Source organism: Pleurodeles waltl, chromosome 6, assembly GCF_031143425.1.
Source record: "Pleurodeles waltl isolate 20211129_DDA chromosome 6, aPleWal1.hap1.20221129, whole genome shotgun sequence".
Lineage (NCBI taxonomy): Eukaryota > Metazoa > Chordata > Amphibia > Caudata > Salamandridae > Pleurodeles > Pleurodeles waltl.
The window spans coordinates 102,947,641-102,973,370 of NC_090445.1; the positions used below are offsets into that span (position 1 = coordinate 102,947,641).

Sequence of the window (25,730 nt, forward strand, 5' to 3'; positions counted from 1 at the left end):
ATTTTACTTGTAGGAACCACAGCCAAGGCTTGAGGACGGGGCCTTCAGCAGCAGGAGGAGTGGTGGGCACAGGGCATTGCCAGTGCGCATACCGGTTTGGCTGGCCATCTTAGGGCGGCCAAACTGACATGCGCACTTGGATATCTCCAGGCTGTTGCTTGGAGATATCAGCAGGTCTCAGGAGCACAGGCTATCAGTCCCTGCTTGAGCGTGAAACCAGCCCACTCCGCCCAATCTTGCGCTCCTCTCATGCTGTGTAACACCAGCATGACAGCAGCATCTGCATTGGTGCAGGGGAGTCTGGGAGCATGTGTGCATCTGGATTTGGGAGCTGAAGAGTACAGCGAGGCGGCAGGTAAGCTGTATTTTTTTGTTTGTTGCCTCGCGCTGCCCACCACTTTTCCCTGCTAGCAGCCACCACTAGCAACAATCAATCCTGTCAGAGACTGACAGCTAGTATATTTATATATTAGTGGGTTCTGGAACACCTTTACCCAAAGATGCACACACACAAGATATCCACACTGTGGGCCAGACTTAGATATTGGGGGGCAGGTTACTCCGTCACAAGGGTGACGGATATCCCATCTGCCAAAATCTAAATTATGGCCTACAGGATTTAGATTTCTTTAAACTGGATATCCGTCACCATTGCAATGGAGTAATTGTGCAACAATATCTAAATCAGGCCCTATATCATTTTACAAGGTTTTATTAAAAATTAAACCTCAGTGCACATTATATGAATGAATAAATTAAATGTATGAAAAAACAATTAAAATTGGCATCTTAATTCAAAGATGGAATGAATCTTTCTTAGAATCACTCCCTTTTTAGCCCCTAGTTTGTTAATATCTATTTTAGCAGCAAATTGCCTTAATACCAAGTTTTCTACCTGGCCTTTAGCATGCATATGTTTAGCTCATCGTTAGTTCATTTTTTCATAATCTTCAGCTCTGTTTTAGTAAGCCATACTATTTCTGAGAAACAGGCAGATAGAAATAGCTCACGTCAATGAATGAGCATCAAACAGACTGTTTGTGATTACGATGCTTCCTCGAAATGCTGAAGTTTCTCTCTCCCCTAAAATGCCAGTGTATCGATCTTATATAATGATTCTCAACATTATTATGAGAACAGTGGGACTCATGATATCATAACATTTATGAAAAAGGTGCAAATTTGCCTAAACCTATTGTGTTCTTTGTTCTTATAAATCATGCTGCAAGAAACTATTGTTGCACTATCAACTTCTATCAATATCTAATATGATCCTGTTTCTAGGACAGATTTGAATCATTTAACACCCTCAGATGGCTAGGGCGACAACTCTAGTGAATATGTATATTTCACTCTATGATTCCATACACATCAATAAATGATCGAGCTTGGCAAAATAGCCTTGATTTGGGCTTATGACATCATCCAATGAAATACATAAATGTGTTATGTGAATTACTAGCATAGGACCTAACTCTGATATGGCACTCTTTCCCAAAAACACTATCAGGCAATGGATGTGCAGTGATGTTTACAGCATGAGAATCTCTTTTAACTTTGTGTGAGGAAGATGTGGTTGTAGCTCCTTTATGATATAAGATGCCAGGACATTTTCAGGAAGACAGTGCCCATGCACAATCCTCAAAACAATAATCACTTAGGCAATTTAAAAAAAAGAAACGATGCAGTTGTATCAAAAATCCACATGCATGACCATAGTGGATAAATATACCTGCCACTGTCCCAGCAAGAATTGAGCATCTTGTTTAAGCGTGCTGTTGGCTCGCTCAACAATTCCATTCTATTCCAGACAGATGGGATGCATGGATGGCTTTCATGCTCCCAGAGCAGAAATTGCATCCATAACTATCATAACCGCAAACACAGGACCATTTTCTGAATGAAAAGTATGAAATGCTAAGCATTACAAGTGTTTTTCAAACATTCAAGCAGAGTCAGTCTGTTGTGACCAAAACACAGAAATATAGAGCAGGAATCAACTGCAGCCAATATATATTTATACTGATTGACAGTTGGTTATGGGTCAACATGTTCACCGTACACTGAAGAATATATTGGATATTGTAAGATCATACAGGTCTTACAACAGTAAGATGTTTCATTGGTTGACACATGTTACTGAGCTGTATGTACATTTTAGCATTTTAGCATTTTTGTGATGAATATATTCACCAATATTGTTGCTATAGCATTTGTGCTGTAGTAGTAATGCCAATCTAAGCAGTAGCTGACCCTTTATGAGCTGCCTTGGTCATACCTAACCTTTCTCATTAGATACATGCCTATCCCTGAACCCTTATATAAAAACTGTAGAAACATTGTCTCTGGTGAGATTATTTGATTGTTTAGAAGGAAACCCATCAGGGGGTTTCCCCCTTCATTGCTGCTTGTATTGCCACAGTAATATCTTAATAATTTCAGATCGAGTCACAGTAAAGGTTACACTGCTTCCTTTGAAGCCACGCCAGCCAAACAACTACTTTTAGAGTCAATTCCTTCACTCTTTTGGGTCATTGTGTGCTGAACATGATCCAAGGATAGCGTGTCCTATACGGCAGCCAATCTTTCCCCAGAGCTGTTTAGCTCTTATTGACTTTCCTTTTGATTCTCTGAATCTGTGTAAACGCCAACATGGTAGGTCTGCATTGTATCCCTGTAAACAGGATGCTGGAGGAGGGTATTAATCTCAGCTATTAATGCAGGTGAGTCACATAGGTTTCAGTGTATGTACTGCCTTGAAGAGATCATCTTGAAAGGCTCCCTTCACTGTAGCACAAGCTAAAGAATATTTTTATTTAGGAGCGAGTGCAGGCTGTGCAGAGCGGTTACACTCATGCATGGGTGATATTTGTGGAGTTTGCTGGATAGCCTGTTGATATTGTAGAAACTCCTGTGTTCTAATCGTAGGATCATACTCAGATTTTATATCGCTAGAATTCTAGTCAAGGCCCATTTCTGTAGTCATGTGCATCAGGTATTCTTGCTTTAGCAGATAACTTGAGTGTAGCTGTAGGGGAAAGTACAATACTCTGTTTTCCATGTGCAAGCACACGCTCCTTCAAAATGATCATCTGCACAGCTGTGAGAATTTCCTAAGTCAGAGTAAATCTTTCTTTTGCAGTTGGGTACAAATGTGATTTGTATGCTATGCAGGTTTGAGGTGCTAGGAACAACCCCAGTACTAGGTTTCTCTTGTTGTCCCATGGTTCTTCACAAGGTACCTTACAAAGCGTGAAGGCCAATCACCCTCAAAAAGCATGATGTAACACGCCAGCAATCGGCTTTTATTGAGTGCAATATATCAGCCTCGTTCTATATTTCTACATTACAAACTCTATCAGGGAGATTCAAGGCTCTATTCAGTTTTTTTGTATGAATAGATTCTTCAGTTAGTGTCATGGGCAGATGCTCCTTGTAAGTCCGGCACACTATAGTTACTTCCCCTGCGCTGTACAGAAGTTCTGCTGCCCATGTCACATTCCAAATTGGCACTCTGTGTCAATGGGGCATGTTCTTGTGCCTTGCATACTTTTCTTTCCTATCACACTCAGTTGACACACTCCTTTCATCTCTTTCTGAATATCAACTTCCTCCAGAATCACATGAAGTACAGGAAGAATAATCATCAGTATACTGATACTAATCAGTTTTTTTCATTTTTCCACTGTCGCTCAAGCCAAAACCACTCCTTCCAGACTACTGATGAGCAGGAGATCCTGACCTGGTTTTCTGTGTAACTTTCTGCTTTTCTTTTGTTTCCAAAGCTTTCTCCTTTATCATACCGTTTGGCCTGGGTACCTCCTCCTAGGGATGTGTATAAATCCAAAATAATTCTAGATAGTTCATGTTAATGACCCTGTAGAGGAACTGCAGCCAGACTGTGACAGTTTTTAGCAACCTTCTGGAGGAGGTGGCTATCTGCCAAAGACACAGTTTTAAAGTTACCTATAAACTTCATACCCAAATCAATCACCAGAGCGAAGGATGTTTATTATTTACTTTTTTGAGAACCTCTTGTAATACCACCAAAGAGAGTGTGCCACGCTTAATAGTATATATTCTAGCAAATGTAGTTCTACAATCCTCTACAGTAGTACCATGTCAAAGGCAACACACTTACGGCCTGATTTAGAACTTGCCAGTTGGGTTACTACATCACAGTAGTGACGGATGCCCGGTCTGCCAAAATCTAAATCCCATTATATCCAATGGGATTTATATTTCAGCGGACGGGACATCTGTCACCGTTGTGACAGAGTAACCTGTCCGCCGAGTTCTAAATCAGGCCATTAGTCATGATTCTATGCTTATCTCGAACTGTTGTATGAGGATAGACGGCTTCCAAGTGATTACTCTTACAAGAGATACAAAATGGAATTTTGTCTCACTTAGTGTGCAATTAGTCTTTAACTGTGTTTGTAGTCTGTGGACGAATTGTCTGCAGTTGCCAAGGTACCTGCACAACTGCAGGGGCTACAACATTAGTCCCTAATGTTGATAATACATACTGTAGTCATCTACATACAATTACAAATTCATTAGGTAACTGTCTTTGCTGAGTTTGATTCACGTTTCTTGGGTTTAACCAGTTTAATACAGGTACGGTATTTTTTGGATGGCTTAAAGGACCACTTTTAACACACTCCACTACTAGTAGAACTCACTCCGCCCGAAACCACAATGCATGTTCTTGAAAGCTTATAGGGACTTCTTGTCTGTCAAAGGGTATTCAGTTTACAAGAACTGGGCCTGGGTTACATGTAGTAAAGTTCCCAGTGATTTGATCCACTGGATCAATCTCGATTCATGAATAAAACACTTCACAGAATATGCCAGCCTTGCTGTAACCACTTAAAGTTACTTCTCCCCCCGGTGCGGAAACCCTTCCCTCATCACATAGTGCAACAAACCTCAGAAGTTTTCCTGTACATTTGCTATTTTAATACAGATTCAGATTAAAATTTTAAATTCAGTTGAATAGGAAAACATACTAGTCGGGCACTTGACAGACTCTTCAGCTGATGAGACGTTCAATCAATCAATCAGTGATTTCTAAAGTGCAGCTAATCACCCGTAGGGCCTCAAGGCACTGTTTGCAGGAGTGCTGTTCAATCGAAGAGCCAGGTCTTGAGGTCCAGAACCGCTTCAGTGATGCGATCTGCCTGAGTTTCAGAGGTAGCGTGTTCCATGTCCTGGTTGCGAGGTAGGAGAAGGATTTTCCTCCTGCTGTGCTTTTATGGATCTTGGGAACGGCTGCAAGGGCGAGCTGGGAAGAACGTTCCATTCAGACCTGAGAAAAGAGACAAATAATTATAATAATTATAATAATAATTAGACTACTAATTAGTATGTATTTGTTTCTAACATCCTATGTGTATTTGGAAATCTAGCCCTTTGAGTTGAGCAATGGTATGTTTTTACATGTTCATCTATAAATACAATCTATGTAGACTTCCCAAGACCCCATGTAGATTTGGACTAATTGATCAACTTGAAATGTGAAAATAGATAGGTTGTGGCCCACACATCTCCCATGATTTACATGGAGTTAATGTGTCCCGGATAATGATCAATCATGTCAGAGGCTGCTAGGAATGCACTTATATATCAGTAGGTTCTGTAACACATTTCCTCAAACAATGCACACTATGGCCCTCATTCTGACCTTGGCGGTCTTTTCGCGAGACCGCCGAGTTACCGCCGCGGTGAAGACCGCCGACCGCGGCGGTATGCCGCTGTGCGCATTCCGACCGATGGGAGCGTTCCGCCGGGAAAACGCCAGCAGCCACACTGGCGGTCGGCGGAAAAGTGGAGACTGGTCAACCTCCACCGCCACGCCAGCAGAACACCGCCCACAGAATTACGACCCACATATCTGTGTGGCGGTCTTCTGTTGGCGGTGTTCTGTTGGCGGTCACCTCCCCATGGCTCCCGTCGCCTCCCGAGGACCAACGCACAAGGTAAGTTGACCGTCCGTGAGGGGAGGGGGAGGGGGGTGTTGTGTGATGTGGGCGTGCATGGGGGTGTGCGTGTGAGTGTGTAGAGGGGGTGTGTGAGTGCGTGTATGCGGGCAGGGGGTGCTGCTGTGTCTATGGGTAATGTGTGCTGTTCGGCAGGTGCGCATGTCTGCATGTATGTGTGCGGGTATGTGTCCCCGTTGTGTATGTGTGTGTAGGGGGGGTGTATATGTGCATGTTGGGGGTGTGTGCATGTCGGGGTGCATGTATGTGCATGTCGGGGTGGGGGTGGGGAGGGGGTTCGTACCACCTCTGGGGGGTGGCAGGGGGGTGGAGGGTGTGGGGGGAGGACTCAGGTGGGTAGTGGGGGGTGATGGAGACCCCTATCAGTGCCAGGGAAGGAATTCCCTGGCCCCGATAGTGCTTACCGCCATGGTTCGCATGGCGGTTCCCGACCGCCAGAAACCGCGGCGGTAGGCAGGGTCATGATACCGTTGGCGGTCTTGGGACGACCGCCGGGCCGGAGTGCGCAAACTCCAGCCCGGCGGTCATGACCGCCGTGGCGGTCGGAGTGGGGAAGTGGCGGTCGATCGCGGCGGTGACCGCCGCGGTCAGAATGCCATTTTTCTGACCGCCGGTCTGTTCGTGGTCCGACCGCCGCCTCTCCGCCGACCGCCAAGGTCAGAATGAGGGCCTATATCTTTTTAAAACACTTTATTAAATATTAAGGCCCAGTTTTCTTAGTTCATAGCTAATGGCTACATTAGCACCAAAGTGCTGTAATAAAAAAGTTTTTATATTTTTTTCAGGTTAGATAATGCCTGCCCAGTCTGCTGTCTTGGTTTAGGTCGTGAGGCCTGTCTCAGCCATTGTTATGCCATACAGCTCCTGAGAACAAGAGAAATAGCACCAACCTACACCACTGCGTGACCTTCAAGCAGACTGTTTGTGATTGTGATGCTCCCCTGAAATGCTGACGCTCCTCTCTTCCTCAAGTGCCTGTGTATGACTCTTATGTATTGATGTATTGATTCACAACACTTTTATGAGAAAAACAGGCCTCGAGGCATGATGCAAAGTGTGAAAAGTATAATTATATTGTACAAACCATGCATTTTTAACTGATATTGTACCAATGAATAAATCAATAAATGAAGCCATGAGGGTCTCAAATGCAGGAAAAATATGATGCATATGACAGCACAATTGTAAAGGCAAAAGCTAGGGATATTTTAAAATTTGGATTTCTGATCAGAGAACCAACTTTATCTTCACAACTGTAATGGCAAAAGCTGGGAATATTTTCAATTTGGATTTCTGATCAGAGGACTAACTTTATCTTTATATATATGATTGAGAAGTAAGAGCTTTAGTGTGACCTAACACGTCTCCATGGCATACCACTCACAAACATATGGGTTGGTGAAAGGTTTCAATAAAAACATTGAGAGTATGATTGGTACTCTACCAGAGAACCTCAAAATTAAGCTGGATCTTCTCCTGTCATGTCTATAAACTCCACAGAAGCGAGTAGAATTTAGTTTGGACTCCTATGTGGGCACCCCCTGCATGGCCCACTCATATTATTTGATGAAAGATGGGAAGTACCTTCTGAGTCACCTCAAAAGGATGCTGTGGACTATGTGACTGGCCTCTGGAGGTTGAGGGTGCAGTACGTGGATCAGATAAACCATGCATGGGCATATTCCCCTGACCTAAGTGCCCCTGTACATCTGGTATCCTGACTTTTAATTTGGCCCTGGCGCCACGTTAATCTAAGTGTGTGCAGAGGCCCAGGCTTGCCCTTGACTGTGAGAGGTCCTGGACCTGTCCTGTGACTTGGAGGGGTGCAACACACATGCCATCTTTATTTACACTGGATTATGGTCCCTGTTGCTGGTTTAGAATATATAAAATAGTAGAATTGTATGGTTAAAAGAATCAAGTGTGACAAGATCTTTTTTCCTGGGCCACTTCACCCACCTGTGTAAAGGTCTGCTTCTTCTACCTTGCCCAGATGGTTAAGCCGACATCCTGAGTGCATGTTAAGCGCAGTTGTGTGTGTAGCACATGCATATAGTTGTGCATGTATGGCTGAGCCGTGGTATAGCCAGGTGCCGAAACTTCTAACCTCTTTAGCCCCTTGTGTGGTTTCTCCAGTCTGGAAGGAGCCCCAGTGCTACCTGGTGTGCGAAATTCACTGTACACAAAGACGGTCTGGAGAACAGCTTGGGAAGCACACTCGGAAGTACCACCTCAGAGTGGTTTACAGTTCGGAACAGTGGACCCACATTCCTTGTTCGGAATTTGTGTGTAAATGTGGGACCCAATACACCCTCCTTTTTTCCAGTTCCAAGTGTTCTAATACCAAGGAAGAGAGTCCTCTGCTTAGTCCTCGGAGTACTGCTGTACAATCTTGGCTGGTGTCTGCCTAACAGTCTCCTAAAGGTAAGGGGACATTACTAGAAGTCTGGATTTCTTGCTGGTGCTTGCCGAGAAGTCCCTAAAAATCTGCCTGCCTGGTGCAGTGTGGTGATGGAATGTGTAGTATTGGGTACAATTGTGATTAAAGTACATTCTTACAAAGACAAACACTGGGGTACGTATTCACTTTATTGGGTCTGTTGGTTGATTGTTGAGCTCTGAACTCACGCAGGCCCTTCCCCCACTACCTTCCTGAGAAGTCTGTGACTGTCGCCCTTGATACCCTGAGATTCAAGTGCAAATGGGGTTGTACTTGGTCCAGTTTGTGAAGCCATGGAAGGAAGGCCCCTGGGACATTAGAGGCAAACAATCTAAACTTCCACAGTACCCCCTACCCACCCTATGACCACATGGACATGTTCAACATCTGCGCTCTGAGTTCCCGGACAGACCTTTTATCCCTGCCACCTTTCCTACTAAATTTACCTAGGACATGCATGCCTATCGGCTGCCCTCTGTTTGCAAACAGACCCTCTTATCCTCACAGATGTTCTTCGATATGGAGAGCAGAGCTCAACTTTCCTCTCAGCTGCTCTGATTTCAGCGGAGACCTACATCCCTGTCAGCTGCTTTCAGTTTGCCAGAATAAACTGTGTCTTTTTCTGTCACCTACTCAGAGGTTTTCAGCACAGGCCTCAGTATGTCCGGCCAGTGCTCCAGGCACCCCTTTTCACCTGCTCTCTGATTTCCAGTACAAAATCAGGCTGGTAGGTAGGATCCACTCTAGTGACATGGGTAAAAAGTTCTGTTCACTCTACTGACCATAAATGCAAAAACACAGTAAGCTGCCATCACCGCACACATGCGGAGTGCAGCTGACATCAATGCAGTAGGTGTGGTCAAAATCGGAAAGCAGATGACAGATACAAGGTCTTTGCTGACAGAATACATGGGTTTTTTCTGGAAACAAGGGAGCCTCAGACAGGGATAGAGGGGCCTGTGCTGGAAATCATAGAAGTTGACTGGAGTTGAACTTCTAAGACTCGTACCCCTTAGTGGGGCCTCATTTGATGTTATCTATCATAAATGGGGAATAATTCTGTCAGTAGACAGGGACGTGGGACTCAAGACACTGCTTGGACAACACTAGACTGCTACCCGTAGAAAGGCTGTGAATATAGTTGCTATGTGACATATTTCACTTTGTGTTTGTATATAAATACTACTTTCGTCATGAAAGTGAGTATCCAGCTGGACATTCATTCATTGAGGTTGCTGAATGTATTTTGAGCCTGGGGCCTGTGATAATCTTGCACCTCCCACCTCCCTGAGAATCCTTAGACTGCTTGCCCCACACTACCACTCAGAGTCAAGTGCTGAAGTGGTACTTAGCCCACTTGCTCAGGACCTTTAGTAGGTCAAGCCCTGGGGCATCAGTTGTAAGAGGCCTCAACCCCCCACAGCTCAGCCCAGTAACTGTTGTTTTCCGCATGGCCCTCTCAAAGGAGTTCTGACACAAAGACCCAAGTATTTGTCAGTTGTTGACTTGATTTCCACAACAGACCCCATTTTGTGAGTCAGCCGTGCCATATCTGTGATCGACTCTTATTTTGAGCATAAACTTTGACTTTCCTGTCAGCTGCTCCCTGATTTCCAGCACAGACCCTGGCATCCCTGTCATATATTCTGATTCCAAGCACAGGTCTCATTGTTACCATCAGCTGCTCTCCGATTTCCAGCTCTGACAATGGCCTTCCTTTTCAGCTGTGCTGTGACATGTACCACAGGCCCCTAGTAATCCTGTCAGCTGGTCCAGGATCAGTAAGCCAGGCCCTAGTATCCCTGCCTGATCCTCTTCGATTTCCGCCACAGACCCTGACCTTCCAAATCACCCTCTGTCTCTCATTATGCAAACTATTTTCCATCACCATCCTCCTTGCCCCTTTTACTTGGTCTCTCAGTTCCAGGTCTTTCGATAAAAAGCAAGCTCTCTCTTTCAATCTGTGAGTTGCTTGCTCTGATGCCCTAAAAAGACCGAGGAGTCCCTTCCAGCTGCTCTTTGATTTCCAACCCAGATTTGGGCTTTCCCTCCTCTCATTTCAGCACTGACCCTGCCAGCTGATGGCTGGTTTCCAGTGCAAGCAATGGCTTGCTGTCTCAGCTACACCATGACTTCACCGTATATCTAGACATTCACCTAGGATTCACTCTGTGTTGTTCGTTAATGAACTGGGTGGGGCAAGGAGGCAGGGGTCCTTCTCTGTCATTCTGTGGTTGGCAGCTCATATGTGGTGATTTTCTCTTTCTTCCTCTGTTATATTCTCTTGTGCAGCTTAGTGAGATCAACTACCTGTCATGGGGAACAAGAGATGCTCTAGTTGGTGGTAAGAGAGGTCCTCTAGTGGAGACAGACCTGACCTGGGGGTACAGCTGTTTTCTGACGGGGCACAGAGACAAAACACAAGCCCCTGCAGTGCAGGGGCCCCCTCATTCCTTCAGCAGCCCCCCAAAACCCTTCACAGGTCCCCATTCAGGTCAAGGTCATCGAATATCTATAAGATATGGGAGACTTAGGGGACCCTCAAATTCTGCAGGGGGGGGCTCATCATTTCGCGTTACACCACTGCCTCGGCAGAACGTTGCAGAGCAGGACACCGAGTACCCTGATATTTGGCCAGATAGTGGGTGACTGGCCTAACGCCATTATGGATGAGAAAGCTGCAAATAACAGAGCTGCATACAACAAGGAACCCCTCGGACGGCTTGCTAATGCAAGGTAATTGACCTGCTCCAGCGTTGTCATTTCGTTTACACCACTGCTTAATTTGATCCAGTGGTTTCGGGTACTCAGCACTGGTACTTAATGGTCAATATCGGCACAGCACTGGTACTTAATGGTCAATATCGGCACTTATGACAGACTGCCACATGGTGGCGCGATCTTCATGTAATTTAGAGATGAACAGTGCAGCAGGTATTTATTAATTCAATAGACATTAAAATGACTAATACCTGCTGCCCAAACCGTTCTTATAGTTTTGGGGGCCTGGAATAGTCTGAATTGTCACACTTTTAGAAGTGTGATAGATAGTATTTCTATTGGTACTGTCATTGGCAATGCAGGCCGGGGCAATAGGTTGTGCAAGCTGCAGTGGCCTCCTCGGGAAGGCCCTGGTACTTATGTTTAAAAAAATTAACACTGGTTTACAGACAAATACTTCCCATAACAGTGGTATTAACCAGTGGAGATCAGAGACTTTGTAAAAACAGAGTATAGCCGTACTGACGCTAGAAATTCCATATTCTTTAGGTTGTACCGCCATCTTATGGACAAGTCAGTGAGTCACTATGTCTGCTAAAACAAACAGAAGTAACTTTTAGATGAAAAATGGATTCCCGTCAAAGTCAATTGTGCATCCTTTTTTGCTGACAGGTTGCTGATTATAAAGATACTCAGGGTAACTGATTTATTCTCAAGGGGCTGAAAAGGCGAAATACGTTAATATTTGCTTTTATTAAAAAAGAGGGAAAATAGTGCTGTGCAAAAACTGTTTTCCCCGTAAAAATGGTATCCGCAAATGGTCTGCGATTTTTTTTTAAAAAATAGACGCAATCCTGATTTCAGCAAATTGTCGATTATATGTGGACCGCTGAAGATCTTTCAAATCAAACTAATTGTTGTAATAAAAAAAATCGTTAATGCAAGTTGGAAACAGAAATATACCACAAGGTTTTCATCTGATGCATTTTTCACGGAAAGCCAATCTACGAAAGTAATATATATAGCCACGTTGGCCAGACTCTTGTGGTCAGAAATGTGTGTAGCGTTTGTAAATTGTCCAAGTCAATTCGCAAGCTGCGGCTTCTACTACTTTATCATTGTGTAACTGCCATGCATCCACTTGATAACAATGTCCACAGTGAACACAGTGGTCTACAATAAAAGGTCGAATGTCTCGATTTCTGACGACAATCTGAAAGCCTTGTTTAAGATAAGAATGGAAGAACTTCTTACGAGTGTGAGGGGCCCAGGTATGCCCAAACAATAAAACGAGTTGAGCAACTTTTAAAAGCATCATGTAAGTGCAGCCGAGCACAGGTTAGAAATACAACAGAGTCTGGCAAAGTGCTTTGATGGGGACTGCAAAATTCAAAGGAGGATGGTCGATAGGATTCGTTACAAGTTAATGAGAGACCAAAGCCTAGGTGTGATAAAGAGTTTTTTTTAAAGCAAAAAGAAAATATAGAATGTTGCACCAAAGCAAAAAAGACAATTTTCGACTTAAATTGGGCAGAAAGGAATGGTGATGTTTCAAAAGGCAATTCAATGAAACTTTTGTGCCTTGTGAACTCAGACAGAACTATTTCTCAGGGTCACCTACAGGTGCAGGTAAGTGGTGGCCAATGGGTGGAATGTATTCTGGGTCTCTATTGTTGTCCCTCACAAGGCAGTATCCCAGTGGGGAACATTGATCCACATGCACCACACCAACACCACCCACCACAACCACCTCAACTGCCTGCTCCTCAACACCGCTCCCTTCACAAACATGCCATAGAACTCTGGGACCTCATCACATCACACTCACCTGACATCGCCTTCCTCACGGAAACCTGGACCAACCCCTCCTCGGAACCTGACATAGCCATCGCCACCCCCAAGGGATACAAACTCCACGCAAAGACCGCCTCAACAGGCCAGGTGGTGGCATCGCCATCCTACACAGGGACACCATTAAAGTCACCACCAGCTCCCAAGACACTATCGACAACACAAAACACATGCACTTCCTAATCCACATTAACAACAACTCCACCCTCAGAGGTACACTAATCTACAGACCACCAGGACCACGCCCGCCTTCTGCAACACCATCACCGACACCATCAGCTCGCACGGCCTCACCTCCACAGACTACATCCTCCTCGGTGATTTAAACTTTCACTTGGAGAACCTACAAGACCACAACTCTACCTCCCTCATAGACAACCTCACCAACCTCAGACTCAAACAACTGGTCACCGCACCCACCCACTCAGCAGGACACACGCTCGACGCAATTTTCACCTCAAGCCAACACAAAGCCTACACCCACACCACCGAACCCCTCTGGACTGACCACCACTGCGTCCACTTCTCCTTCACCAAACCCCCCACACACCACCATCAACACACCACACCCTACCGCATGTGGGACAAGATCCCCACAGAACTCCTGAACTCCCAACTGGCTCACAATCCCCCCCCACACCAACGACCCCAACGCAGAAGCACACAACCTCTCGAAATGGATCACCACCTGCGCAGACACACTAGCCCACCTCAGAAAACACATCGCCACCCGCAACATCAAGAACACCCCACGGTTGACCCCCGAACTCCAAGACTCCTAGCGCAAATGCCGCCAAGCGGAGAAAATATGGCCGGCAAGAACCCTCTACAACCAGCTTCTCCACCCTCAAATCCACAGTTCGCACCTATCACCAACTCACACGCACCGCCAAAAGAAATCACTACAAGACACGCCTTGACAACAACTCTCAAAACAGCAAAGAACTCTTCACCATCATTAATGAACTAGCCAAACCCAAAGCCAGCAGCATAGATCCCTCACACACACAGCCCCATATGTGACACCCTCTCCAACCACTTCCACCACAAAATCCTGGACATCCACAACAGCTTCATACCGCACACACCCACCACACACACCCCTCACTCACCCAACTCAATCCCCACTCATGACCCCCCACCACACTCACCACCTCAGCTCCCACCACACACGAAGAAACCGAAAAACCGAAAAACCATGAACTCCATCCACTCCGGATCACCCTCCGGCCCCTGTCCACATCGCATCTACAACAAAGCCAGCCCAGCCATCGCCCCCATACTCCGCAACATAATCAACTCTTCTTTCGACTCCACCACCTACCCAGACCCCTGGAAGCACGCAGAAATCACTGCTCTCCTTAAAAAACCCAAAGCCGACCTGGAGACCCTCACCAACTATCGCCCCATCTCCCTCCTCCCTTTTCCCGCCAAGGTTGCAGAGAAACTAGTCAACGCCCGCCTATCCCACTTCCTCGAAGAAAACAACACTCTTGACCCCTCACAATCCGGGTTCCACAAGAACCACAGCACGGAAACCACCCACATCGGATGCACTGACGACATCAGGACCAAAGTCGACAAAGGCGAGACCGTCACACTCATCCTCCTAGACCTCTCTGCAGCCTTTGACACTGTCTGCCACCACACACTCCACACACGCCTCCACAACATAGGAATTTGCCACAAGGCCCTAGACTGGCTCAGCTCCTTCCTCACCGACCGGACCCAGAGAGTCCGCCTTCCACCTTTCCACTCCACTGCTACCAAGATCATCTGCTGAGTCCCCCAAGGGTCCTCCCTCAGCCCCACACTCTTCAACATTTACATGATCCCCCTTGCCAACATCCTCCTATCACACAAAATCACTATCCTCTTGTACGCAGATGACACCCAACTCATCCTCTCCCTCACCCGCAACCCCACCACCGCCAAAACCAACCTACACGCTGCTCTCCTCGACACCGCCAACTGGATGACAGCTAACCACCTCAAGCTTAACTCCAACAAAACCGAAATCATCATCTTCGGCCCCAACAAAACCATATGGGACGACTCCTGGTGGCCCACCGCCCTAGGTCCCGCACCCACCCCCGCAAACCACACACGCAACCTCGGCATCATCCTGGACCCCTCCCTCTCCATCACACAGCAAATCAATGCTCTAACCTCCTCCTGCTTCCACACACTCCGCACTCTAAAAAAAAATCCTTCAAACGGATTCCCCCAGAGACCAGGAAGACAGTCACCCATGCACTCATCAGCAGCAGACTAGACTACGGTAACGCCCTCTACGCCGGCACCATACTCAAACTCAAACTCCAGAGAATCCAGAACACAGCCGCACGCCTCGTCCTTGGCCTCCCCGCCACAAACGAATCTCACCACACCTCAAATCCCTTCACTGGCTCCCCATAGATAAGAGAATCACATTCAAGATCCTCATCCACGCACACAAATCCCTCCACAACACCGGCCCACCCTACCTCAACGACAGAGTGAACTTCCACACTCCCACCCGTAAGCTCCGATCAGCCGACCTCGCCCTAGCCACAGTCCCCCGCATCCAACGCACCACCACAGGAGGCAGGTCCTTCTCCTACCTCGCCCCCAAAATCTGGAACTCCCTCCCCACCAACCTCTGCAAAACCAAAGACCTCCTGCTCTTCAGAAAGAGCCTCAAGACATGGTTGTTCAAACAGTGACCCTCCCTGCCCCCCCCCCATTCAACCCCACCCCAAGCGCCTTTAGACCCTCACAGGTGAGTAGCGCGCTCTATACATTTTTTTGATTGATTGATTGATTGATCCGGAGGAGGCTGCCACTTTAGCATCACTACTGGAATCTAGTCTCATTGCAGAAGTGATTGGCAGTCTGAAAGCGTCTCGAGCAGGTGGCCCGGATGGACACCAGCACTGCTATGTAGACCAATCCCCTTTGGTGGGCATATTTACTCGGTCCTTTTTACAAATGAGTGCCCGTAGCAGACATTGTGCACGGCTGATAGCAGGGACCAGTCATTAAACAGATCCATAAATATGGGAATGTCTGTTACAGGGAATTACAGATTAATATCATTATAAGATTTGTCATTTAGGATCAATGCAAAAAACATCCTTTTACATTTTGAAAAATGGGCTTTCTCCCCAGGAATTATTCCTGGAGGACAAGGAGGCTTTTGGCCCAACTATTCGACAATCGATCACTGTATAATTCTATAGGTGGCAGCAACGGAATCTGCAAAGTCGGCGGGCAAATTATGCTGTTGCTTCTTGGATTGCAGGCCGCTTGTGATTTGGTCGACAGGGAGTCCCTTTGGTAAAAAACTGCAATTTTTAAACATCCCATCAGCACTTCTAACCATGACTCAACAGTTTCATTTTAACAACTGGATCCAGATAGATTTATGTTTAGGTTTTAGAAATCTGTCTAGAATAAACCCAGCACAAAATGACTTGTGTCAAGAATGTGTTTTAGCTCCTTTTGTTATTCATCCTTTTTTATTTCTGATCTCCCAGAAGAACTTGCTAAGAATAATTCGTTCTCCCCCAAAATTGGTGAATCACATGTCCCATGATAAATGCACATGGGTGATTTAATTTCAATGGACTATACGCCAATAGGTCTCCAAACAAAACTTAACATGTTGGGAGAATATTACAAGTCCAGGAATCTAATAGTAAACATTGGCATTACAAAGACTATGATTTTTTTCTGAGACACCTAAGAACATAAGAGCAAGTAAGGATCTATAAGCAGTTAGGCTTGCATTTTGCTGATAATTTAAAATGAGACATGTATTTAAGGGTTTAAAAACCTATCTCGTGCCTACAACTAATGCCCTTAAAAGCTTTGATTCACGGTTTGGGGTTTGTCTAAAGAACCATTAAAGACAGAAAAAAACAATTTTACCACCAAACTAATACCAGAGTCACTTTATGGAGCAGAAATGCTGTCTCTAGATAGCAGGGTGAGTTGGATCAAGTTGGAAAATCTAGTCTGAATGAAAGAATGCATTTGTATTACAAGAATAATGAAAACTATTACAATTCTTCAATCAGTACAATCTCATTGAAAAATAGTAATAATAAAAAGTATAAGAAAACTTGTACAATAGGCGTGCTGCAGTACTTTCGGACAGATTGTGTGTTTCGAATATGCAAGTATGAAAGCATACATGTGACTAAAATGATATCAACAGAGAAACACCACAACGTGTTATGATAGCTTTCATATCATTATGAACACATCAGAATCTGCGGTTTTAGACAGAGAGAAGAAACAACAAATACCACCTTAAAATCTGCAAATGAGCAGGATAAAGTCAAAAGTCTGCCTGCATCAAATCGAGATGGGTGGCATATCATTCCAAATAAATTGTATTTTCATAAGTGGCGGTGATCATCACCAAGTGGCTTGGTACAATGGGGATTTGCGAGATAAAGTACAGAGCCTCCCTCATACAGCTAAACAAAATATCACATCCTTCATGCAGAGTAATGACTGATAAAACTAGTACCTGAGATATGGTATGCACTTTCGTAAATGCTTTCGTGTCAGTTAAACAAAATGAGAATCAACAATTTTTAGACAAAGTGAAGAATAATGACAACCATCTTAAGCATGTGGAAATCTTTAGAGTAAAATGCTAGGCCTACGCTCAACAGCACAGAATGAGTGGCAGAGTTATTCCAAGTTAGTATTTTTTTGTCTTGGTTGGCATATTGCCACATGGCTTCTTTCAGGGTGGTTCGTGTCAGTTTAACGTTATACACATTGTAGGAAAGCACCCTTTTTGGCATTGTTAGCCCCCACTTTTTGCCTGGTATCTGATGTGATTTCGACTGAAAGTGCACTGGGTTCCTGCGAAGCAGGTACCCAGTGCCTGGTCTCTTTCCCAAAATTGTACAGTCGTTTTCTAAAATTGGCAAAATCTTTAGCACCCTCTGTAAGTCCCTGTAAATGTTACCCCTGGTGCCTGGGGTACTAAAGAAGGTCCATAAGGGCTGCAGCACGAATTGTGCCACCCTCAGGGACCCTTCACCAAACGCACACAGTGCTGCCATCACAGGCTGCGTGTCTTGGTGCAGACAAAAGTGAGAATATAACCTGCCACAAACCCCTGTGTGCAAAGTCCCTGCCAAGTCACCCCAATGGAAAGCCTTCCAGCAATAAGGCAGGGTGCATTATATCACAGGTGAGGGCATATCTGCATGAGCAGATATGCCCCTGCTATGTCTTTGTTGATTCTTAGACATACTAAGTGAACAGGGAAGACATTTAAGATGCATGTACTGGACACTGATCAATACAAGTTCCCCAGCTATATGATGGCTTCACTGAAACTAGGGATGTTTGGTATCAAACATCTCGTATTGATAAACCCTCACTGATTACAGTATTGGATTTATTAATACATGCACTTAGAGGGCATCTTAGAGGTACCCCCTGGAAACCTGACTGCTAGTGTGTAGTCTGACTGACTTATCTGAACCAGCACATCCACCCTAGACAGATTTCTGACCTCCTGAGGTGAAAGACAGCGCTCTCAGAGGCCAGGAACAAAAGCCTGCTCTGGGAGGAGGTGTTATCACCTCTTCCAGGCAGGATGGACATTCTAGGGCGGGAAGCTTTAAAGGACCAGACGTCTTTGTTATGCACCCCAGGTTTCTCCAGATGGTGGAGCAGACCCCCCCTGTCCTGACCCCACTTCTTGGTGGCAAGACAGGCAGGAAAATTAGTAAGATTAGGAGGTGTGCCCACATCATGCCAGTCCCACTCCTAAGGTGGACCAGCTGATGTGGACACCACTTTTCAAATTCCTCCATCTTATTTTGGATGGAATTAGTATTCTAGGGTCAGGGTTATGCCCACCTACTAGGGGAAGTGGTCATATAGAGGGTGTAGTCACCCCAAAAGACATGACAGAGTCACTCACCCTGCAAAGCAGGAGAACTACCAAAGCCTCGGGTAGCCTGCCAGCATCTCGAAAATTGCAGCCAGTCATCTTTGGAGTTGAGGAGCTATTGCCCTGCAGACTGCAGGCATCAAGAAGCAGAGTACAGTCCACTATCTTGAAGCTCTCCAGCCCAACCGATACCACAGACAACCAGGAGAAGGTACTTGTGCTCTGGAGAACCAGATCTGTCTCCCCACCAAGTGTAAAGGCACCAGGACCTACCGGAGCTGTGCAGCAGAAACACCAACAGTGAGAGTCCATTCCGGACTCTTACTGCACCGAGATAAAGCAGCCATTGGGGGACGTCAGCACCACTGCACCCACTTTAGGAGTGGCCCAGCAGTCTTGATTTTGCGCCTGCCAGCTGTTGGCCCCTACCTGCGAGGAGCCTCTTTGTGCACCAGCTGAGCCGCCATATTCACTCGACATCCGAGCCGCCTTGCCCGGATCCCAAAGAACTAGCTGTGTACCCTTGCTCCAAGATTTCTTGTGACCTAAGCCCCTGTTTGGGAGCTCTCAGACTTGTCCCCAAGTCCCCCTTTGCAGGCTGATTCCAGGTGCCCCCCTTCACAGTAGTGCTCCCAGCTACAACCTCACCAGCACCCTGCTCCTGGTGAAGCCCGGGCACCTCCTGACGAATTGCTGGTAGTACTTTGGACCTTGGGCCTCTACAACTCCAAATCCTGAGAACGAACTCCTGAAACAGACTGCAGCTCAGTCGAGGGACTGGATGGCCAGTTCAGTCAAAGAGCCAGGACTTTAGGTCCTTCCTGAATTGAGGCAGAGAAGGAGATTGTCTGAGATTAAGAGTGAGAGAGTTCCAGGACTTAACGGCGAGGCAGAAGAAGGATCTTCCAGGCCAAGTGAGCTGATCGGAGTTGTCTGGTAGGCATGTGGAAGGCGAGGTGGTGGTTGAAGTATGCAGGTCCAATGTTCTGGTGGGCTTTGTAGGTGTGCATGAGGGGCTTTAAAGGTGATTCTTTTGTTGATCGGGAGCCAGTGGAGGTCTCTCAGGTGCCCGGAGATGTGGCTACGGCAACAGATGTCCAGGATAAGACTAGCAGTGGCAGTCTGGATTTTTTGCAACTTCTTTTAGAGCTTCTGGAAGGTACTGGCATAGAGTGCAGTGCCGTAGTCGAGCTTGCTGCTGACGAGCACCTGGGTGACTGTTCTGGATTCGACGACGATCCACTTGAAGATCTTTTGGAGCAGGCGGAGAGTGTGGAAGCAGGAGGACGAGATAGGTTTGACTTGGTGGTTCATGGAGAGCGAGGAGTCAAGGATGATGCTGAGGTTATGTGTGTGGTCCGTCGGTGAGGGGGAGGCTCTGAGTGCTGCGGGTCACCACGAGTCATCCCAGGCGGAGTGGGTGGTGCCAAAATGAGGACTTCTGTCTTGTCGGAGTTGAGCTTGAGGCCGCTTTCTTTTATCCAGGCAGCAACTGCTTTCATCCCATCATGGAAATTGTTATTCGCGACTGTAGGTTCATCACTAAGGGAGAGGATCAGCTGAGTGTCGTCAGCATAGGAGACGATGTTGAGTCTGTGGTTTCTGATAATGTCTGCTAGCGGGGACATGTAGATGTTGAAGAGGGTGGGGCTCAGGGAGGAGCCCTGGGGGATGCCACAACTGCTCTCTGTAGGTTTGGGTGTGAATGGTGGGAGCCTGACCATCTGGGTTCAGCCAGTGAGGAAGGAGAGGTTCCGTTCCAGGGCTTTGCCGCAGATGCCAGTGCTGTGAAGTCTTGCACAAAGGGTGTGGTGAGAGACGGTGTACATGGGTTTGCCATATTTCCACAGCCATGGAACTGTGGCTGTCAGGTTTTTTAACTATGGCGCTTGTGTTAATTTCAGCCAGTCGACCTTCCCGAGTGCTCTTCCAAACCTCTAATTTGGCTGCATGCCTAGCATTCCATTTGATCCTTCTCACCAGCTTGTGATCTTCGACTCCTTTTGCGTGATTAACTGTCACTATATGTTCTCGGGAGCTCCCTTGGAGTTTGAGGTCGCCTCTGAGCAGAGCATGAGCACTTGCTTCTCGATGGGTCATTATGAAGCCCAACAGGATTTTTTTTTTGCGGTTTGGACTTAAAAAGAATGAATCAATAGTTGTGCAGTTATTAAAGGAGTGAACACAAAATTTGTTGGGTTGATCTTTTGTTGCTAATGCCTCTGCAGAGGCAAAGTTATACGTTTGCAGAAAGTTGTTGAGTCTCATTTCTGCCAGGGTGCGTCTCCCTTCATTTAAGATATCTTCACTGAAGTTGTGTAAATTGATATCACCTATTACTGTGTCCAGTGCTGGCTATTCACACAGTAACTCTTCCAGCTGAGCTATCACCATTTTTGTTATTTCAACTTTCTTCAGGCCAAGTGCATTGAGATATCCATTTATTAGCAGCAGCGCCACATTGCCTCTTTTACCCGGATATCCTTCCACTGTGGCTGACCGCAGCATATCGTCAATCCTTAATTTCTTTAACGGCTAATTGTATTGAGTGATTTATGTAATTTGATATTCCTCCCAATGGCCTTCCAAAATGGTGTGGTTTGATAGCTGGTTTGTGTAATTCTGAGAATCTCTCCAGGTGAGTGGGAATTACTGCCCAGGTTTCTTGAAGGCAGACTATGGGGGTGATTTTAACCTTGACGGACGGCGGAGGCCGTCCGCCAAGGTACCGCCGTGAAATGACCGCACCACGGTCAAAAGACCGCGGCGGCCATTTAAACATTTCCGCTGGGCCGGCGGGCGCTCTCCGAAAGAGCGCCCGCCGGCCCAGCAGAAATGCCCCTGCAACGAGGACACCGGCTCAGAATTGAGCCAGCGTAGTTGCAGGGGTGCGACGGGTGCAGTTGCACCCGTCGCGTATTTCAGTGTCTGCAAAGCAGACACTGAAATACTTTGTGGGGCCCTCTTACGGGGGCCCCTGCAGTGCCCATGCCATTGGCATGGGCACTGCAGGGGCCCCCAGGGGCCCCGCGGCACCCCCTACCACCATCCTGTTCATGGCGGGTTTCCCGCCATGAACAGGATGGCGGTAGGGGGTGTCTGAATCCCCATGGCGGCGGAGCGCGCTCCGCCGCCATGGAGGATTCAATGGGGCAGCGGTAAACCAGCGGGAGACCGCCGGTTTACCCTTTCCGACCGCGGCTGAACCGCCGCGGTCAGAATGCCCTCGGGAGCACCGCCAGCCTGTTGGCGGTGCTCCCGTGGTCGGTGACCCTGGCGGTCACCGGCCGCCAGGGTCAGAATGACCCCCTATATCTGCTTTTTAGGTCGAGCGCACAAATGCTCAGGCCTGTTATGATCTATCTGTGGGCTTTTAACCACGCCCAACGCACACCCATCACTATCACTCGTTCATGGGCTTGCCTTTCAAAATCATTTGTTATCATTAGTAAATGCTTTACGTTTGTCCCTCCTTGGGGCAGTTTTGTTACCGCCTTGGCCATCGACCCTGTTACATGGATAATTGACTGCAAGCAAACTTCTTTTTCCTTTTGTGTCTCTCCTTTGTTCTCACGTTCATGGTGGCCATGGTGCTTTGAATCGGCTTGCTGATGTCAACTGTTTCACTTTTCATTTTCAATTCATGTGGCAAGAAAAGTCCAGTTAGGAATTTACAACGCTAATAGCTCTAACTCGAGCAAACGCGAGACTCATTGCATTGCAAATGCTTGTTTAATGGTTCCTTCACTTGTTAAAATCCCGGATTAACTGGTCCAGAATATGAGTTTTATGGACGTGTTTTTAGCTGTGATAGCTGTGTTTTTTTAATGTATTTCTGGGTGCAGTGGGAAGAGTCTTTCTTTTAGGCCCTTGATGGGCAACGTTTGTGCTACGGATAGCTGTTAGTCCTGCCCCCATGTTAAGTGTTGGCCAGCTCCAGCCCTCCTCATGCTCGTCTTCCCTTTCCACCGGACAGGACTGTCCTCATTTGAAGTTGTCCCTCGTTCGGCCTATAATGTATGTTTAGATTTTTTTTTACTGGATTTTAATTGAACTCTCGGTGCTCCCCTAGCAGGGCTTGCTTTGTTCCCCACTCATTTGGGTGGTCTGGGTTGGTTTGTGACTCCAGAACATGAGGGTACCTCTCTTTCTTTGTTTCTTGTACCAGGATGTCCCAGTCCACAAACCTTTCCCTCTCCATGAGAACCCTTTTCGACCGTTTGCATTTTCCATGTGGCTACTGCGTGCTCCTGGCTGTTGTTCCTGCCACATCCTTCAGATTGGATGCTGAGGATGTCCTTATGTGTTGCATCTGATAGAGAAGGGTTATGGTGGATTACCTTCAAAATATTGCCCCTACTGAGTATATCTTCCTTACCCCTTGAAATGTCCTGCCGCAGGAATATTATTTTATCTGATGTTGTTTCCTCTACCGGGCTGCCATCCTCCTTTTTGTCTGCTGGAGCCTATGTGGATCTTGGGCAGCTAACCCCTGTTTCCCTTTTTGGCACATTCCCTTGTGTGCACATCTGCGGTTCCCCACACCTTGATTCCTGCTTTGGATCTCTTATGACACTATTTTTATGAAGGACTTCTTCCGTATTTTCAGGGTGTCTTTACATCGATCTGGGCTTGAGTCTCTGGGATTTTATTTTGCACTGTCCGGTAGTTGTTTAACTCGTGTCTGAGTCTGACCAGTGCTTTAAATGGGTCGGTACTGTTCGGTACTGAGTACCGGCACTTTTTTATTTTGAGAGGGAGAGTACCGGCACTTCTCAAGAAAAACGTAATACTTTTAATTGGAGAGTACCGGCACTTCTCAGAAACAAGCAGGTACTCTTGGTACAGAGTACCTTCACTTCTATTTTTCCATTTGAAGCACTGAGTCTGACCAATTCAAATTGCCTATATGGCTGGTTCCTTGGGATTCATCACTTCCTGGTCCTTCATGTGGCTCTTGTTCTTGGCAAATATTGGGTAATTAATGCAGTTTCGTTGGCGTCCTCCGTTTGCATTGTAGCGTCTGTATGTGCTAATGAATCATGTGGTCGTTGCCCACAGCTCCTTCTTAGCTGGACGTTTCTTTGCGTCATTTTCCTTTTGTTTAGCCTTTTTTTTGCCCGTTTTGTTAGTGGTTTAGTGCTATGGTTTACTGTCTCATCTTCATTGGCTGTGGGGGCTTCATATCATCCTACCTCACTGCAGAGTAATTGTCAGTGGTGGAGCTGCCTTTTTGGAATTTTGTTGGGCAATCTCTAACTCAGGTCGCTTTCTTTCTAAATCTGTTTCTCCCTGCCCTAATGGGGGTTGGGGAGCTGCTTTTGGCCTTGGGACTTCCATATGTCCCCCAAGGCTGACTTTTATTGCCCCTATGTTTATTGCTCCTGATTGCTTAATGCTTTTCAAATCCATTATCATTGTTGCTAGGACATCTGGTAAGGTTGACAGTTTTTCTACAGTCACTGAGCAGTGGCATTCATTCGATATAACACTTTTATCAATATTGTTCAATTTCCTAACCAGGCCAGGTATGATGAGGGCTAGGGTTTGCATAGTGTCCATCTGAAACTTTAATTTTTCAACTGTCATGCGAGTGCGTTTATCGCCGCCATCAAGGAAGAGTTTATAGATGTAAATAGTTTGTCTTGATTAGTTGTAAGATCACAGTTTGTTGCAGTGGTGCAGTCCTGTGTGTTATAAAGTGACTTGCCCTCTGCATGTTTCTTGTTAACCAGGCTTTGGACTCGATATTGAGCCTCTGTCCTTGGTACATGTGCGCTTCCCAGGAGTCCTTTTAGCTCTTGATCCTTCATGTCTGCTAGATCCTTTCTCATTGATGCTTCTTCCATATGGTCAGTATGCACTTGTACAATTGTCACCCCCTTTCTTGACTTTGGGGGGTGGCAATTGTGTCAATAGTTTCACTGCCTCAGGTTCGTCTTGGGTTTGTTTTTGGTAAATTGTGCTGCCAACACAGTCCATTGAGGTAGAGGACAGCTCGAAGTACTGTAGTTACTTCCCCCTGCTTTGAGCCTGGGAAGACCCGTCCTCTCCTACTTCCCTTCTGGAGGCTGGTAAGGCAACTAGAGGTGTTACAGGGTTAGATCCTACCAATAGCTGGAAAATGGGTAAGCTTGTTGCAAGATCCGTGCTGACCGTCAAAGGATTTCCCTTTGGTATTCTAGGGAAATATTCAGTGAAGGTCATAATCGTTTTCTTTTTTGTCCCCCTGCTTATCCCCTTGTTTATTAGCTGCAATCCGAGATGGTTTTCTCTAGTCTGCTGTCTTCTTGAACGCTGGCATCGCTCCTAAGCATTCACTGCCCCTTCTAAGTCACTTGTTGGTCTACTCATTTCACCACTCTGTGTCCTCTTTGTATCATGCTTTCTTGTTTGGGACTTACATGCATTCCCTTTTGCCATTGTTGTTATCCTCCTCTGAATAAAAACTCTGTGAGCAACTTTCCAGCCAGCTGCAAAGCTGGTACTCGCCCTGACGCACTTGCATGCAAGTTTGTGTTTAGGTGCCCCCGGGACCTCGTCCAGGTCGTCCAAGTGTTCCTTCAGACCCTCCTGTTGTCAACCCTTCTTGATGTCCTTCATTGCTTCCCAAGGGTGTAGAAGAGCTGCTCTCCTGGTACCCTAGCCTGTACTCAACAGAGAGGGTGTTGGCTATTCTCATTTATGGGGTCCTGTGAAGGATCTTGGTTACTTCAATCAGTTACTACTTTTCGGCCCCATGAACCTTGTAGATGTGTATTGTAGAACTGGAGAGTGGATGGCTGCCTCGCTGTCCAAAGCCACTGGT

General features: G+C 46.4%; 1 long non-coding RNA gene across 1 annotated transcript in view; it reads right to left on the minus strand.

The window, feature by feature from the left end:
• Positions 1-4,999: 4,999 nt before the first annotated feature.
• Positions 5,000-25,730, minus strand: part of LOC138301870 (uncharacterized) — a 112,067-nt gene continuing 91,336 nt past the window's right edge. Inside the window, exon 3 of the long non-coding RNA XR_011205133.1 lies at positions 5,000-5,311. This is a non-coding gene — a long non-coding RNA (uncharacterized lncRNA). The remainder of the gene's footprint in view (positions 5,312-25,730) is intronic.